General features: G+C 51.2%; 4 non-coding genes across 4 annotated transcripts; 2 read left to right on the top strand and 2 right to left on the bottom strand.

Moving 5' to 3' along the window:
* Positions 1-126: 126 nt before the first annotated feature.
* TRNAA-UGC (transfer RNA alanine (anticodon UGC)) lies at positions 127-198 on the top strand. Its single transcript has one exon. It is a non-coding gene; the product is annotated as a tRNA-Ala (tRNA).
* Positions 199-631: 433 nt separating this feature from the next.
* TRNAK-CUU (transfer RNA lysine (anticodon CUU)) lies at positions 632-704 on the top strand. Its single transcript has one exon. It is a non-coding gene; the product is annotated as a tRNA-Lys (tRNA).
* A 6625-nt stretch (positions 705-7329) lies between these two features.
* TRNAK-CUU (transfer RNA lysine (anticodon CUU)) lies at positions 7330-7402 on the bottom strand. The gene has a single exon. It is a non-coding gene; the product is annotated as a tRNA-Lys (tRNA).
* Positions 7403-7776: 374 nt separating this feature from the next.
* On the bottom strand, positions 7777-7849 carry TRNAV-CAC (transfer RNA valine (anticodon CAC)). The gene has a single exon. It is a non-coding gene; the product is annotated as a tRNA-Val (tRNA).
* Between the last annotated feature and the right edge of the window lie 999 nt (positions 7850-8848).

The following is an 8848-nucleotide window of genomic DNA, read 5'->3' as shown; positions in this document are numbered from 1 at the left end:
GTCAGCCAGGACTGCCCAGCTCGGCAGGCGGCCCCGGCTGCAGTGGCTGGAGGCTCGCGCAGCGCGTCCTCCCCGCGCCTTGCACCTGGTGGCTAAGGGAGTTATGACAGACAGTGCGGTGCAAGTGGGGATGTAGCTCAGTGGTAGAGCGCATGCTTTGCATGTATGAGGCCCCGGGTTCGATCCCCGGCATCTCCAGTGACGTTTTGCACTTCCACTTTTCCCTCCTGAGGCTAGTAGATTAGAGAGATTCAGAAGGCAGACTACGCCCCGAGCCTCGGGCATTGCGTTTCTGATCTCAACAAAAGTCCAGGGTTTCTAAGGAAAAAAAAAGAAATTCGTAGAGTGCGATCCGATATGGTAGCATGAAGATATGCGCGTCTTTCTTTCTCTGTTCCTTTAACTCCATGGCATGCTCTTCACTGCAAATGGGAAAAGGCTGCGGTACTGGGGGTCAGAATAAGTAGAAAAGGAACGGAAGTAGGAGGACCGCACGGAGCGTAGAGTTTGAGTTTCCCCGTTTTCATAATTCTAACATGACAAATGAACCCAAGTTTAAATGCAAAGCCGGCTAAAACCAAATCGCTTCTTCAAGGAATACTTGTTCAGGAAAAGGATAATAATGGACACTGCCCGGCTAGCTCAGTCGGTAGAGCATGAGACTCTTAATCTCAGGGTCGTGGGTTCGAGCCCCACGTTGGGCGTCATTTAGTATTTTTTTTTCTTTGCTATTGTAAAAACTTGGTGTATTCCTCGGCTGATCAATTTTTGGGGTTGCATTTTTTTTGTTATTTTCTTAAAATTTTTTTGGTTGGGGACCAGCAGGTGGCATGATGATTAAGGCGCTGGACACTCCCACATGGCCAACCAGGGTTCAAGTCCTGAATCTGGTGGCTTGCTTACTCACTTCCTCTCTCTCTCACTCTCACACTCTGTCTCGCTCTGGTCAAATTTAAAAATAAATGAATGGATAAATAAAATAAAATGAGTAATTATTAAAATTTTTTTGTTTAGTAGCATTAAATTTTCTTAATTTAATTTATTTTTTCTTTCTATTGTAAAAACTTGGTGTATTCCTCAGCTGTTGTATTTTTTGGGTTGCATTTTTTATTTATTTATTTATTTATTTATTTTTGGAGAGGTTTTTGCTATAGGGTGCATGCGCTCGCCAGACAGACAGAGAGAGACATAGAGACAGAAGCGAGAAATCACCCCCCGGGGGGATGGTCACGCCGCAATCTCTTCTCCTCCATTCTTCTCTCGGGATCTTGGGCACGCACGCACACGCGCCTGGCGTGAGTTTTAAGCCACCAGGTCTGAGACGCAAACTGCGGTCAACTACGTGGGAGTCCAGAGACATAGCCATTATACTAACTGCCGGTTCCCAAGGGTTGCATTTTTTTTATTATCTTCTTAAAAAAATTTTTTGTTTAGTAGCGTTAAATTTTCTTAATTTAATTTATTTTATGATGTCTTATTTACATTTAATTATTGTACACCTTTACAGCGTACAACATGCTTTTTCAAAGCATGCATGCAATGTGAGACAATCAAATCAAAGTTATTACCATACGACCCATTCTCAGAGAAATTAACAAACCTTGTCTGGAAACTTCATGTGTGTAATATTCATTTGTGGCTACATCTGTGTTCATTGCTTAATCTACTCTTTATCTGGTAGCAAAATGAGTTTGTTAGGGTAAATATATGTTGTGGGAGGCTGCACCAGCGAATATCGCTGGTTTCTCAGAGAGCAAACAATTACACAATGCCAAAGGCCATGATTGGCTCCCCTTCAAAACCTCACCTTCAAAACCATACTCTGATTGGCCACTAGAATCCCTCAGATTTGCATATCTGGCACCTCATGATTGGCCCACAAAGCAACCAATAATAACCCACATTTTACAACCAATCATAACCCACCTTTTACAACCAATCACGGCCCACCAGCATGTATATAACCACGATCCCTGGCCCACAATCTCCAGACGACCCTGAAGAGCCGGAACACTGCATTGTCTCCAGACAACCCTGAAGACCCTGAAGAGTTGTGACACCGCATGGTCTCCGGACGACCCTGAAGAGTTGTAACACTTGGTCGTCTCCATGCTGCCCACAATAAACGGACGACCCTGAAAAGTTGTAACACTGCATCGTCTCCAGATGACCCTGAAGACCCTGAAGAGTTGTGACACCGCGTCATCTCCGGACGACCCTGAAGAGTTGTAATACTTGGTTGTCTCCATGCTGCCCACAATAAACGGACGACCCTGAAGAATTGTAACACTTCCTCATCTCCGTGTTGTAACACTGCGTCATTCGTCCTGTCTCTCACTCCTTCCCTCAGGAAACCTGTTCGACTGCCCCCCGGGTAGGGACAATATGTAACAATTTGCTATTTTAACAATTTATTCCTTCAATTTGCCAGAAGTTTCCTGGGCTTAAGGAGAGAATGACAGAGAGACAGAAAAGGGGAGAAGGCACCCCACAATGGGCATGGTCACCATGCCATCCGTTCTCCTCCACTTCTCGACCCTGTGTACAGGTGCCTAACATGTTTTCCAAGCCGCTGGGGTGGCTGGGTGGGTTTGGCACCCTAACCAACAGCCCCAGAGTGGGGCGCCATGTCTGGCTCCTGTCTGACTAGCCTGAACACACTGCAATACCCTTTTCAGCAACAGTCACCGATTCCCTCACAAGCTGACGGGCACTTCCCAGTCTGTGGTGGCTCACGCTGACACAGCTCAGCTGTCATCACTTGGCCACCCCATTGTTTCATACCGTCTGTATCACACTGGTTTCCGGGTGAAAATGTCCCCAGTAAAAGGTGGGCCCCAGTCAATACCAGTGCTCTAGGGAACGTGAGCTGGGTGAAGAGGAGGCTGAGATGTAACCAGAGCAGTAACCCTAGAAGACCGCACAGGAGGAACGCCAACGGGCGGCCGCAAAGGAGCGGCCTCCATCACGCCTGCACCGGCTGGATTCCAACCGGTGGCTGCTGGGGAAACCCTCCCAGTTGATCGCTGTGGTTTGAGACGTTTAGTGTCTAAGGGTGAGGGAGGAGACTTGTGAATATGCAGAACAATGTATACTTGCTTGTGATTAATATTTTATTTATTATAGTTACACCTATTGAAATCTAATTTTCCTAAGGATTTAAATTCAACTTACAAATATTGTTTTTCTAAAAGCTAGCGATTTTTGACACAAGGACAATCCCTTTCACTAGGCCCTTTGTGAATTGAGGCTCTCAAATGGGTTCATTCTGCATGTCTAAGCTGGTGACAGGCTCTCAGCATTCCCGCTTAGAGTAAAACTCCACTGTTTATCCGCCTTTAGGAGCTCTGCACTGAGGTCTTCCTGCATGACTCATTCGCCTGGGAGTCCTCTAAGGATTTGGATCCTGTGTTCTCCCCTAGCACATCACAGTTCGTTTCAAAGAAACAAGGACGTGGTGTCTGCATGGCACCCAGGACAGTGCCCAGCTGAGAGGACGGGCAGCCAGGTGGTGGGCCTTCCAGCTGTAACTGTTATCCCCTCAACCTCGAGGGCTACAGAGTAGCAGAACAACCAAACTGAAGGAGAACAGTCAATACAGTGATTGTGGAAGGACAGGTCACTGGCTCTCCCAGGATTATAAAGAAAAGAACACGCTGGGGTAGAGGAGGACATAAAACAGAAATGGAGAATGAGAGCCGCTGAAACTGGGAGTGTGCATTTGGGGTATGCGTTGCATCATTTTCCCTACTTCCCGTTTCGTTTCTTTTTTTTTCTATAGGCCACATGGCCTCGCTGGAGAGAGAAAAATCACCCCTCTGGCGGGGGTGTGTGTGTTGGCCATGCACCAATTCCTCCTCCCTTCTCCTCTCGGGACTTTGGGCACACGCACACACACCGAGGGTGATTTCCAAGCTGCCAGGACTGGGACTCAACCAGGCGGTGGGCCATGTGGGGTCCAGCCACCTGAACTTCCATGCCACTACCAGCCCACTTTTTCTAATAGAAAAGTTTTGTTTTGTCTTGTCTTTTGTTTTGTTTAAAGCAAAAGAGAATACAATTGCTTTTGGGCGAGAGTTTTAAAGTGTAGCTTAAATTATTGTGTACAGAAACAATGTTGAAGCTTATTGAGAAAAGTAGAGATCCCTCACACCTGCAATTTAACAGAGACCTCAGTGTGAGCTCGGGGCCTTCCAGTTCTCTAGGGTCCGTGCCAGTGGGTAGCCAGGAACCTTTGGCTCCACGCGCTGTGTGGGCACACGCACCCCAAATGTACATGTACTCACAGGCCGTCTACCCAGGTATGCCTAACAGACTGGAAAAGGAAGACCTTACAGCCTAAGGGGAAAGTGCTTCCACTCAGATTTCAGTTATTTGTTTATTTATTTATTTTGAGAAGTTTTGCTGTAGGGCGCGTGCGCTCGCCAGAAAGAGACCGAAAGTGAGAAATCACCCCCCAGGGGGGATGGCCACACCACAATCCCTTCTCCTCCATTCTCCTCTTGAGATCTTGGGCACACACGCACATGCACGTGGCGTGAGTTTAAGCCACTGGGTCTGGGACTCAAACCGTGGTCCACTACATGGGAGTCCAGCGACATAGACATTATGTAAATTGCTGGTCCTGAGTTTTGGGGTTTTTTTAAAAAATTATTTAACTTTATTCATTTTTTAAATTTAAATTTGACCAGAGAGGGAGAGAGTGAGAGAAAGAGGAAAAGTAAGCCACCAGGTTCAAGCCTTGAACTGCTGGTGTCTGTGCGGGAGCCCAGTGCCCTCAACCACACCACCTGCCTAGCTCTACCACTACAGTTTGGAACCAGGGACTTTCACACACCAGGCAAATGTGATCACCGCTGCACTACAGAAACAGACACTGCGGGCTGCTTCTGTGAACTTCACGAGAGATGGGATTACAGTTGGAGGTACTCGTGGCTCCCCAGACGCTGCAGGGCATATGTGGCGGGGAGGGAGGCCAAAGCCCTTAGAACTACTCTGCCCCTGTCCTCTGGCCCCACGTGAAGGTGTTTGTGAGACTGCGGAGTGATCAGTCACGGAAGACAATAACATTCGAAAGAAAGGAAGGGAGGGAGGAAGAGAGGAAGGAAGGAAGCAAGAAGGCCTTGGCGTGAGGAAAGGTAAACGTGGTTTTGAAGGGTTAATACTGGGTTAGTCTCCCAGGCAGTCCTCCTTTCTGTTCTTAAGACGGCCAGAAGGTTACATTCCCAAACCATCCATGCTCTATTGACAATAGGGAGCTAGAGAATTTTTAAAAATGCAAAATGCTTTCAAAGTATAGGAGACTTGAATACATTTTTCTCCAAAATGTAAAGAAAAGTAAAAATAAAAATTATTTTATGCATGTTTTCAAAAGTAACATTTCTTTTGGGACCAGCAGTTGGTATAATGGCTATGTTGCTGGACTCCCATGCAGTGGACCATGGTTCACGTCCTGGACCATGGTTCACGTCCTGGACCCGATGGCCTAAACTCACGCCGGGCGCGTGTGTGTGCTCGTGCCCAAGATCCCGAGAGGAGAATGGACAAGGGATTGTGGTGTGGCCATCCCCCCCGGGGTGGGGGGGCGATTTCTCACTGTCTGTCTGTCTGTCTTTCTAACAAGCACATGTGCCCTATAGCAAAAATCTCTCCGCCCTGCCTCCCCAAAAAGTATATATTTCTCTCTTTTTTTTCCCCAGACAAAAGGTATTTATAAATACATTTATTACTAAACCAGCCTCATGTATTTATTACTAAACCAGCCTACCAATGGAAACAGAGTGAAGCATCATTTTTTTAATAGAGCACACCCAAGTGTCCAGGCAGTGGTGACCGTTTCCAGCTGCATGTGGGAAGACCACGTGACCTTGGCACAGCATAAATATGGGGCCATCTCCTGTCCTGTCCCTCACAGACCCAGCTTGGCTCTTCTCCAAGGTCTCCTCTTGGAGTTGTACCTGATTTTATTACCAGTTTTCATTCCATCCACTGGGGAATGGGACGCATTTGCTCCTGTTTCTTGGTCAGAAATCACCGATCCTCAAAGTCTTTAAGAAGACATGGTGAAGAACGGAGTGGCCCGTGCACCACGATGGCAGAGAACGGAAGAGTCAAAAGTGTGTATTTCCTCTAAATGTGCAAAATTATTAACCTCTCTCTAAAAATAAATAGGAAAGTTGAAATTAGTGATTACAAATTTTTATTTATTTTAATTTGACCTGAGAGAGACAGAGAGAATGGGAAGGCGAGAAAGCAGGCCACCAGGTCTAGGACTAGAGCCACCATTTGTCATGTGGGGATCCGGTGCCTTTAACCACCATGCCATCTGCTGGCCCTGTGATTGTAACATTTTAAGTTAATTTTTGTTTGTGTTCTTAATTTGCTATAGGGCACGTGCCTGCACCAAAAAGAGATGGAGAGAGGGAGAGTGAGGGTGGCCTCTCGTCAACCCCTTCTCCTTCCGGGAATCCGGCACATACGGACCGGCACCTGCTCAGTTTTCAAGCTGCCAGGTCTGGGACTGTTGAACCCTTTACTCCTCTGTGCCCAGAGCAGTGTGAGCCCCTCACTCAGAGGAGCACCCCAGCTCAGCGGGCCAGAGGGGCTGTGGTGAAGGAGAGAACAGAATTGCACCAAAAGCTGGGCCGGGCACTCTCGGCTGGCCGGGGCACAGGGAAGAGAGGGCTGCCCACTTGGGCTTCCCCTGAAGAAAAAGCTAGTCTTCTGGGAACGCTTCCCAGTGCTGGTGAAGGTGGTGAGAGATCACGGAACGGTAATCCGCAAACGAATCGGCAAACATCCGGCAGGACACACTGTCAAAGCGCGGGCGCCCTGACGGCCCCCGCGCGGACCCACAGTAACTCCCCGGGGACGCCGGGCTCCTCTCCTGCCGGAGCTGTTTTACTGCCTCGCCCGGAGACCAGAAAGCGATGCTACCCTTAGCGGAGCAGGTCAATGAGGGGCTACAGGGCCAGCAGCTTCTCCTGCGCGCTGGTGTGTCTGTGGGAAAACTCGACAGCCAGGACAGGACAGCAAACTGGCTGGGGGTGTTCGCAGGACGAGGAAGTCAACGGTGACCCAGGCACTGCGCATCCAAGGACCCTGGTCCACGGCTATAGGAGTGAAGGGAAAAGAAAACGGGAAAAGCCCAGGAAACTGGGGGTATCTGTGCGTTTCAATACATTCCTTCATGAGGAGCAGTGGAGACTAGAGTAGGTGGGGCAATGCCTCATAAGAGGTGGGCTTTTAAAACCGAGAACATAAAAAGAACTGAAGAGGGCGTGGGATTACAGACCATCTCTTTCCTACCCGTTTGCAAAAGATTGCTTTCGCCCAACGTGGGGCTCGAACCCACGACCCTGAGATTAAGAGTCTCATGCTCTACCGACTGAGCTAGCCGGGCGACACAGTAAGGTTTTTGCATCCTGTCTCAGGAGACCGAGAGCCCCAAGCAGAGGTGCAAAAGCACTCCGGCAGCAACCGACAGGAGCGCGCACCGTGCGCCCGGCTCTGCGGCAAAAGCTGGAGGAGCCAGAGCCTATGAACCGCGGCAAGAGGCGGCTGCACCGCGCCGAGGGGACCGAGGGCAGGTGAGATGCGGACTTGCACTTTGTAAGCGTTAGTGGGGGTCCCTCCGAGAGCGAGGCTTGGGTTCAGACAGGCTTTACTTCCTGCCTTCCCGAAGCAGACGGACAGATCGACACACATGTCCTCGCCGCCCCTCCTCGGAAGGCGAGGAGCGGACAAAAAGCGAAACCAGGAAAGAATAAAGACGGTTGTTTCCGCCCGGTTTCGAACCGGGGACCTTTCGCGTGTGAGGCGAACGTGATAACCACTACACTACGGAAACCCTGCTACACGGTGCCCTTTGCCTCGCCCTGAGGCTGCACCGCGGCAGAGCAGCTCCGGGCGTGGGGTCGCAGTCTGCAGGCACCGGGTCGCGCAGCAGCCCTGTCCCTCGGCCACACCGGTGCCCAGCACGTCCGCAGAGGCCGCTCGTTCTCCCCGCGCGCAGTGCCCCGCGCTCCCTGGGGATGGCCACGCGAACCGAGGACCTGCCATTTCTCCCACATGGTTTTAAAAGTTAAACGAAATATTTGAATGAAGAACCAAACATGATTTCTAGCGCCCAAAGAACGGATCGGCAGACTGAGGGCGGGATGCAGCACCTTCCCCGGTACATCTCGGACAGGATTCTGGGGATGGCTATTTCCACGCGTCCAGCCGCGCCCTGCTTTGGACGATGACCCCACGAGTCCAGGCGAACCGAAGCCGGGCGCGGGGCACGAGCCGGGCGAGTCCGCGACACTTGAGGCAAAACACGAGTTGGGTTTCCCCTTTACGACAGCGCAGGGGACGGCGGCACCCCGACCCCACGCGCGGCCTCGCAGGTGCCCGGAATCGTGCGGACCACAGCGGGAGAGGGCGCGGCCGTGGGACCGGTGCGTGCGAGCCTGGGGCTGGAGACGCGCGGCAGGACGCCCTCCCGGGGGAGGTGGCGGGGTGCGCTGCCGCCGAGAGCGCCTTCTCACACGTCCGGAAGCCGGTTCCCTCTACACCTAGAGGGTTGCGCTGTGTGGTGTGGACATCAGGACCTGCCACCGTGACTTCAGAGCGGTCAGGAAGGCAGCCACCGAGACAGCGCTGGGTGGGCTCTCTCCGCTGGCCCCGCCCCCGCCGCAGGCCCCGCCCCGCAGTGAGGGCCGTCTCCGCTGGCCCCGCCCCCCGGGGCTGCGTTCTCAAGCTAGCAAGTCCTCCGCCTAGAAGGGCCGGAAGTACTTCAGAGCACTCCCGGGAGCACGCCCTGCTTCCGCCGCCGGCTGAGGGAGTTCCCGCTGCAGTTGTTTGC

The sequence above is a fragment of the Tupaia chinensis genome, unplaced genomic scaffold (assembly GCF_000334495.1).
Source record: "Tupaia chinensis unplaced genomic scaffold, TupChi_1.0 Scaffold000214_1, whole genome shotgun sequence".
In the NCBI taxonomy this organism is placed as follows: Eukaryota; Metazoa; Chordata; class Mammalia; order Scandentia; family Tupaiidae; genus Tupaia; species Tupaia belangeri.
The sequence above is the reverse complement of the archived record's forward strand: the minus strand, read 5'-3'. Positions and strand labels throughout refer to the sequence as shown.